We start from the raw sequence: 10,050 nt of genomic DNA, 5'->3' as shown, positions 1-10,050 counted from the left end.
CCTAATGCCTTTTTCTGTTGTTCCCAGTACACCCTTACTTTTCTTGTACCTTTCTTTCCTTACTGGTGCCAGCTGACTTTTTTACCTCAAGCTGTGATTTTCTTTCTCATGTTACATCTAAATTCAAAAATGCAATAATTATTAATTAAGTCCTTTGATTTCATGGAAAACTTTTGTCACATTTTTACCGAAGATATGGTCATTAAAAAAAAATGATTCTGGTTATTTAAATTATTTACTTCTTGCTAATTCCCTTCTTTATTTTACATATTCTTTTAGTGCCCATTACCTCTTCACTGCCAATCATTCTTATTCCAAAGAGCAGTTTTCTTCCTGAACACATAATTTGCAAATTTTATATATTTGGATGAACCAGGAGAATGCTCTAGAATATGTAGGTGATCTCCAGGAATAAAAGGATGTGTGGGTCTCTCAGCCTCTGTCTGTCTCTGTCTCTTGTCTCTCTTTTCCTGTCTCTCTCCATGTCTTTCTCTGTCTCTGTCACTCTCTGTCAGCATGAGTGTATGTGTGTTATTTAGCCTTACTTTCTGTTGATGACAAATATCAGCAAGAGAATTTATCAGCCACAATTATCTCTGTGCCCCATCATATGCATAATCCTCTGATTTCCTCTTTCACCAGCTCCTCCCTGCTCTTCCTCCAGTCAATCCATTCACTTTTATGTATGTGTTCAAATAACAAACCTTTGATTTTGTTTTTTAGGGTATGTATCTACCTTGGAGGATTCCCTACCCTCTCAATGTTTCATTATTTCTGAAGTGAAAAGTATCCACTCTGCATCATCTTGCATTCTCTAGTATGTTTTCTTTTCTTCATTGAACTTAGCACTTTTCTTCTTATTCTTATGTTCAGAACGAGAGCTTGCCCTACTTTCCATTAATATGGAATTACCATTTCATGTTCCCCTCAGTTTCATTGGATTCAAAGAGGAGGAGGTAATGCTGTCTTTGTGGCATTATTTTAAACACAGAACTTTTTGTAACATTTAACTGCATCTTGGAATCATATTAATTCTACACTATTATTTTTGTATGTAAATATTCAAAATATATTGAACCATTTTCATATAAAAAGTACTGTGATGTGAAAAATGAGTAAGAAAGTTCCTTAAGTTGTTCACAATTTACTCAGAGAGAAGAACATGTATTCTTCTAATCAGAATACATGACAGGGTGTGATAAGGTCTAAAATCATAATTGATTAAGACATAATGTGATTTGGTAAAATAAAAAGATGACTTCCGAAACTATAATTTTTTTTCTGAGTTATGAAATTATGACAGCATACCATAAATATTCTTTTCAAGTTACACTCATTAGGTCTTAATATTTTTCACTATAGATTTACAGTGGCATGAAAAGACCTGCAGTTATATCTCTCCAAATACTGTAAATTATTCATGAATCAGCATTGTTCATGTTAAAATGAAGTGGTGAAATTGTCTGAAATATGGCAATAATTAATACCTTACAAATCACAGACCTTTTTCTCTAGCCCTTTCAGTGTCATCTCTTTTACGTCTCAGTCACATTTTAATAAACCAGTATGACATATTTGTGCTTTTACAGATAAAGGACAATGATCAATAATTGTTGACATTTTAGGCTTCTCATATAATAACTAAATAGTATTAATTTTAACGATTGAAATTTTAAGTCACTTCATTTCATGTTACAGTATTTTTTTAAAAAGTATTTCTCAATTCTGTTCCCAGTTAAGGTCCCCATGAGCAAATGTCTAAATGTGAATCTTGCTTATAATCTTATTCTTTCATATGCTTGCATTACTGTCAAAAATGTATTTAACTGTTCCCTCTGAAGACATGTCCTATTACATACAAAAATGTGGATGTTTTCCCTGTTCAGCTAGTAAACATTTCTTTGTCTCACATAGCTTCATATTTCTGGCTAAATTTACATTTTTTTCCTAAGCAACATAGAAAATATCATGTATTGTTTTCTCAGTTTTCTATTACACACATCAAGAAATCACATACTTAGTTTCCAAGGTATTTTACATCATGTTTTATGTTAAATGGTACAAATTACTTTCTAGGTACATTATTATAGGAAACAAATTCTGATAATTTTTTTTAAAATTTAATGTCAAAAAAATGAGGTGACTATAGAGAACAATACTTTTAATTTAATAACAACAGTTTCCAGAAGCCAATTCAGAGCTCTCAAGACACATTTTCTCTTGATCAGTAACAATAATAAAAAAAAAAAAACTAACAAAAACTAACAAAAAACAAACAAAAAAAAACAAAAAATATAAAACTATAGAGCATTTCCCACATACTATACTTAAATGCTCAGGAGAGATTAGAGAAAAAAGCAGAAACTTTCCATGTCTTAGGAAAGTGTGGAAAATAAACACTAAAGTAAATATTACGTATAGTTAATCACATATTTACAATTGTGTAAAGAAGTGCCTTTTAAGCTGAAGCTGGAAGGATAACTAGGATTGAATGAGCAAAGATTTGGGGATTAGAGGGAATAAGCATTCTAGACATAAAACATATGGGAAAGTTGAGAACTGAATGAGAACATCAATTTCAAAGACCAGAAAGAAATTTAAAAACAGGGAATCCTAGATCAAGAAAGGTGATTGTTATAAAATTAGTTTAGATCAGATAGCCAAGGCCATTAACAGGTGATACATATATTCATGGTTTTGGATTCTACCTGAATCATTTTAAGTGGGGGAGAGTAACATAATTAACTGTGCATCACTTCAATATTGTTTTATTTACTATGTGAATTATAAATTAGTAGGTGTCTTGGCAATAGTGTGGGCAAGCAGGTGGATACTAGAAAGTAGAATTTCTAAAAGTTCATGCATAAGTATAAATTTAGCAAGATGGAGATATTGAGATAAATTTTCTAGTTTCTGTTATTATCAAACTTGGAGGAACTGCTTTACTGAATTGAGGAACACTAGAAAAGAATCAAATATTTTTGTACAGAAAAAAGGTCTTGGATTCTTTCAGGGATATTGCTATTCTTAGAAACAAATGAGATACTCAAGGAGAGATTTATTAAATAAAAATATTTATTGATTAGCCTTTGAATGTTGGCATTAATAAGATACAAAAAACATAGAAAATAGTTCTCATGGAGGTTATATTGAAGTAAGGGTAAAAAACAAATATTAGTAGGGTAGAAGTCCTGTGAAGAAAAATTAGATAAGAGATTCAAGGGAATAAAAGATGATAGTAATAGCTATTTTAGAGAAGGTAGGGCAGAGAGGGCCTCTAAACAGGCAGCTCAGTAATAGGCTGTGAGTCTGAAGGAGATGAGCATTCCAGGGAGAAATGCAAATTCCTTAAGATGGTAAGTTTGTGGATGGGTAATAGCTGACTTCCAAATAAAGTTGATTTGGGAATTATTGAGTCATCCCTGACGAATTAAGTTTGGGGATTAAATGATATAACCCAAGGATGAAACCTAAAAACAGAACCCTGATAAGTTTTCCTATTTAATGCCATAATTAGTCTCAAAAACTATTAAAGGTCTTTAGGATAAGGATAAATAATATAGTTAACATCTCATTTAGGGTCCTGGAAGACAATTATAACACACTGAAAAAGAAGAGCTTTTTAGAATGTTATGAGCCAGGTTATTAGGGCACACTTTTCCTAAGTCATGATATGCTAAGTTTGATGTTAATTACTGATGTTATTTTGCCCTGATGGTTGGTGATGTCCTGAGGATGTCATGTATTTGTTTAAGACATGAGCACAGTTGAGATTCTAAACAGTTTTTCAGTCTCTTACCTTCTAGCAAGATGGAGGTCTCATTTCTATGAGACTAAAGTGTTCGGTTGGTTTTGAATTTCAGAGATCTTGAGCACACTGACCAGTACCACCATCAAAAGTCTCACAGCCCCAATCTGAACATTAACTATGGTAAAGAGGTTTTCCTATGCTGCTCTTTCAACATTATCTGAAGTCTGGTTCTCATATAGTTAGGTCTGGTCTTGATGTTCATCACAGTCTGAATATCTCACTGGTGCTCTAACAACTGCATTTTTTATAGTCAGTTGCTTGGGTTTAGTCTCTAGCAATATTTTCTCTGAAATTCTAAACAATCTGAGTCTCCTTCAAAACTGCCATAAAATAGATTTATCTGATGTTTCCAGTTCTCTTATCCAAGAGCCCATAAAAAATAAGTCAGAATTCTACCACCACCTCAAAATCCAGCTGCAAGACTGAGCTGTGGGGGCATGGTATAGACAGAAACAAATGTCTACCCACATGTTCACATTCATTTCAAAGTCTCTCTTACTAAACAATTTTGATGTGTATTTTCTTTGGGGTCTTGGAAGATTTTGTTCAGAAAATAATTCTGCATCTGTCATCTACGTTTTAAATACTTTCCCTTAATCATTGATCTTTGATTCTAATTTTAGATTAATGCCAAGAAAAATATTATGAAATCATTACATGATATTTCCTTTCTTTCTTTATCTTCTTTATTTCTCCCACACTTCCTTCTGAATAAGATAATTACAGGTGTTAGACAAAATTTGCAGTTTTTTTCCAGGGCAGTGTTGTCAGAAAATACCAGCAAACAAATATGGTACATATTTTAGCTTCAAAAGTCACCATCCAACTTTAAAATAATGATGCAACATGCATGTAAGAAGGCAAAATACAATATGTGTTTTAGCATGGTTATAAAAATATCCTCAAAATTGAAGAAGTAAATTAATTTTCATAAAAAAATAAGAGTAAGGTATGAACATGTGGGCACTCTTTCCTGTCAATATTTGGCCTAAGTATGAGAGCCAGAGGTCACTAAGGAACACTCTTAAAGGCTATTAACTTGAGGGCCAAGAGAATTTGCACACTGATTCTAAGTGAGGCCCAGGTAACCAGTAAAAATTATAGCAAACTCTCCCTGGGTATTGTTGTGTAGCAACCTACACCAGATTGGTGTAGTGTGTATTGATGTGAGTTCAGATGTGAGAAAATTCAATATTCTCAAGCTATATTCCCAAGCTGTATTAAGCTCCAGAATGACATAGTAGAGCATCCAGAATTTCCTGTGACCCCAATTGTATTAAAAAATAGCTGAGAATTATGGGGGAATGTGTTATTAGTCATGTTAAAAGTCCTAAAGATAGAAGAGTCTGTGCCAAGGATGAAGGAAGAAACTTGTTTTCAGAGGATCTACACCTCTACAAAACTAGGAGAGTGCTGAATTTCTACCTGTGGATAGTCCAGCTGCCATTTTAATTAGAATTATACTTATCTATGGTGAAGAGCATACAGGATGGATTTCACTTGAAATTAGGGGTTAGCATAGCACTGGGACTAAATAGGACAAAATCTTGGCTTTCCCATTTCAATGACTATGCAGTGAAATTGCATAATACATCATTGTCTTTGATGAGCCTTTTATTCAGTCACTCCTGAGACATTTCTAACATAAATCATATGTTGTATTAGGTCACAAAATCTAGAATAATTTCAAACAATAGAAATTAATTAGACTAAATTTATAAAATATCAAACAACTAAAACAACACATTGCAAAACACAAGAAATGCAATATCTAGGAGCATATAAAAACAATGATATAAATATCAATATATACACTTTTATTATACTCATTTATATATGTATATGCAATCTATCTATCTAAATATTCATAATATAGTAAATCTTCATGCAAATTGTAGTTACAGATTTTACAGATTATCTGGAAAATAATTTTAACACTGTTGAAATCCACATTTTTTAAAAACAACTTTACTCACTAGAAAATGACCACTAAAACTTTTATTTAATAATAACAAATAGTAACATTGCTGATAGTAATAAGGTCAACCAGTCATTTAAAAGAAGGCTTGAGAAAGAGAATAGCAAAATAATTCTAAGAAAACAAAACATTTTAGATATTATTGGGTACATACAGAACCTCCATTCTTTACTATCACATTAGGTACTGTACCATAATAACAGATGCTTCAGCTACCTCTTTCCTCCTCAAGGAACTCTGTGTTTTAGAAAAAGTGATTTCGATACCAATTTCAAGGGTGGAATTAATATGAAGTTATTCCCATTGCTTTCACCACTTATTGGTTGCAGAATGGATATGTGGCAATTCTAGCCAATAAAATGCTCAGAAAAGTCATAGGGAAGTATGATTATTTTCTTTGTCAGAATGCCATTGATTCTGTTTGCGTTGGTTGGAAGTGTCCTTGTCATTCTCCTACTATGTAGGGAGTGAAGGGAACATTGATAATGGCAAGAAGGGAAATAACTCAGTTTCTTGATTAAAGATTTGAGTCAGTGAATCAATCAACCTGAATGTCACTAATTATCTGGAATTCTTAGGAGATATAGTATATTTTCCTTAGAATCTAAAAGTTTTGGAAACATAGTTTATTTTTCAGCCAAAAATGTTCTAACTAGTTATCATCAAGGAGAAAATAAAGACCAAGGTAAAATTAGAGACCAGAAAAAGGTGATGAATATACACAACAGCCAAAGATGTATAATAAACAATACAAATGAACAATTAATTAGAATAACATGGAAATTGAAGTATACTATTTAAATCCCTAAAATTGAGATGAAGGGAAGAAAAAAATCAGATATAGGAGGAATAAAAGAAAATTTAAATTTGATCATGAATGGATAGAAAAGATAAAATATTTAAACTCATAGAGGACATAATACCTTACATTGAAGAAATAACCATCACAAAATAATATGGTACATAGTTTTCAAGATAGTTGCCTTGAACTTATCATGTGATAGATAATACTGTTGTTATTTGAACTGCAACAGAACATAAAAAAAATAAGTATTGTTTTCTGATATTTTATTCAGAATAGCATAATGAACTTACTATTCTATGAGTAACAACCTTAACATGTAACATCTGGGTTGGCAAGAACAAACGCCTTACAGAAGGAGGCAGAAAAGGAGCCAAGAAGAAAGTAGTTCTTCATTTTTCAATATTGGTATGATGTGAAAGCACAAGCTATGTTCAATATAAGAAATACTGAAAAAAAATTAGTCACAAGTACTAAAACAAATAAAATTATACTTGATTGCCTCAAGGATTTTTTTTTTTTTTTGAGTAAGCTTACTGATCTGCAGACTGATGAAGTTTAATTTAGAAATTTCTGAGGATTTGCTAGCAAAAAAATTTTTGAACAATTTCCATGGCATGAATCTTACCCATGAAAAAAATATGTTTCATGGTCAGAAATTGGCAGACTATGATTGAAGGTCATGTTGTGGTCTAACTACCTATGACTATTTTCTTTGTCTGTTCTTTGTTGTTTTAACAAAAACAAAAAAAAATGCAAGCAGATTCAGAAGACTTCTTATACTCAGGCTCACAATTCCAATAAATCACCTGATGAAAATTATGACCTGAATGGTGCAGGCAGTATGGTGATTATGAATAAAGCTGCAATGAGCATCTATTTGGAGCTTTTCATGTTTTCAATTCCTTGGGTAAATACCAGAGATCATGATTGCTGGATTGTATAGTAAGAATGTGTTTAATCTTGTAAGAAACTGCCAAAATGTTTTCCAAAGTGGCTGTATCACTCTGTATTCCCACCATCAATAAATGAGAGTTCTTGTTGCTCCACACTCTCACCAGCATCTAGTGTTGTCACTGTTTTGTATTTTGGCTATTCTAATAGATGTATAGTGACATCTCATTGTTGTTTTAATTTGCATTTCCCTAATGACATATGATATGGGGCATCATCATATGCTTATTTACAATCTGTACATGTTCTTTGGTGAGGTTTTTGTTAAGATCTTTGGTCCATTTTTTAATTGCATTGTTTGTTTTCTTACTGTTGAGTTTTAATAGTTCTTTATCAATTTTGGATATCAAATATGTCTTTTGCAAGTATTTTCTCTCATTCTGTGGTTTGTCTTTTCATTCTTATAAACAATGTGTTTGGCAGAGGAGAAGGTTTTAATTTTTTGATTTTAATGAAGTCCAGCTTATCAATAATTTCTCTCATAGATCATACCTTTGGTGTTGTATGTAAAAAGTAATCATCATACCCAAGGTCATCTAGGTTTTCTCTTATGTTATCTTCTAGGAGTTTTACAGTTTTGCCTTTTACACTTAGGTCTATTTTCCATTTTGAGTTAATTTTGTGAAAGGAGTAAGGTCTGTGTCTAGATTTATTCATTTATTTTTGCAAGTGAATGTCTACTTGTTCCAGCATCATTTGTTGAAAAGTTGTCTTTTTTCCATTATATAAATTTGATCCTTTGTCAAATATCAGTTTACTATATGTATATGTGTCTATTTCTGTACTCTTTATTCTGTTCCTTTGATCTATTTATCTATTCTTTCACCAATACCACACTGTATTTCTACAGCTTTATATTTAGTCTTGACGTTGAGTAATGGCAACCACTAACATGGTTCTTCTTCAACATTTTGTTGTCAATTCTGGGTCTTTTGCCTCTCCACATAAACTTTAGAATCAATTTGTCCATATCCACAAAATAACTTGCTAGTATTTTGGTGGAGATTGCATTGAATTTACAGATCAAGTTGGGAAGAAATGACATCTTGAACATGGACTATATCTCTATTTATTTAGTTCTTCTTGATTTCATTCATCAGAGTTTTGTAGTTTTCCTCACATATATCTTGAACATATTTTGTTAGATTTAAGCCTAATTATTTCACTTTTGGGTGCTACTTACTGTATTTTTTAAAATTTCAAATTGCATTTATTCATGGCTGGTGTACAGGCAAGCAATTGGCTTTTGTATAATTTGTGTATTAACCTTGCATCCTGCAACCTTGCTATAATTGCATATTAGTTCCAGGAATTGTTGTTGATGATGCTTTTATATGCTCTACATAGATAATCATGTCACCTGTGAACAATTTTATTTCTTCCTTCTCTATTATTATACATTTTTTTTCTTGTCTTGTTGCATTAGCTAGTATTTCTAGTACAATGTTGGAAAGAAATGGTGAGAGGGGACATTCTTGCTTTATTCCTGTCATTAGTGGGAAGGCTTCTGTTTTCCCACTTTTTTTTTTTTAAAGTTTAGAAATCGGTAATCACTCTTCTGGTTAAGCTAAATTTATTTTTTCCTGTTTAAACTTCAAACCACATAATTTATTTCAAAGAGTAAAATAATCCACATTTTATTTTGAACTATTTATTCTCTATATTGACTATTTAAGTCAGATTATCTCTTAAACTTTCACTTATTTTTACTTTAGACAGGCACTAATATTAAGAAAGTTGAAGTCAACTAAGACACAATTTCATTTGTATACTAATCACTTAATAAAAGTGTATACGTTCTAGGAGATCAACTGAAATATAGTTAGAAATTCATTTAAATGTCTCTTTTTATTAAAAATTATTGTCTGTTAACTAGAATCTCATACATTATTTTTACTTTGAATTTTTATTCTTTCTCTATACCAAAAGAGTTTTTGGTATTTAAGTATGCTTTTTATATTTTCTTAAGATATTTAGCATAGGTTTGGTACTAGAAAGACATAAAAATGTGGGTTTTTAAGTACTTTAATTTTCTCCATTATGCTACCTAAGTGAAAGAGATTAAAAAATACCTACAGATCATTGAACAGACATACATACATGCACACCCACAGGCAAAATCAGTTCTCTTTAATAAAAAACAGGAAGCCAGTGTTTGAATTTGATGAAATTTAAACATTAAAAAAAGGAAAAACTGGATTGAAGATCAAAGAACCGAGTCTAATACTCTATATCTGAGAACATATTAAAAAAAAAAATGGTTCAGTGAGATCTAGTATAAAATAAGAAATTAGTTTCAGTTACAAGCAATCCTGGAAAGAAAAAAAAAAAAAACATATGTATCAGACTGACTACCATAGCTGGAGTGGCATAACATTAAATGCTAAAATATCAAGTTCTGTGAAATTAAATAAAGCAAAGCTCAAAGGTTTAGCTTCAAAATCCCCATATATTGAGGTTGTTAAATTTGGGTTGTATTTCAAAAAAGCAGTTTTTTACAGCAGT

Source organism: Stenella coeruleoalba, assembly GCF_951394435.1.
Source record: "Stenella coeruleoalba genome assembly, chromosome: 18".
NCBI classification, from domain to species: domain Eukaryota; kingdom Metazoa; phylum Chordata; class Mammalia; order Artiodactyla; family Delphinidae; genus Stenella; species Stenella coeruleoalba.
The sequence above is the reverse complement of the archived record's forward strand: the minus strand, read 5'-3'. Positions refer to the sequence as shown.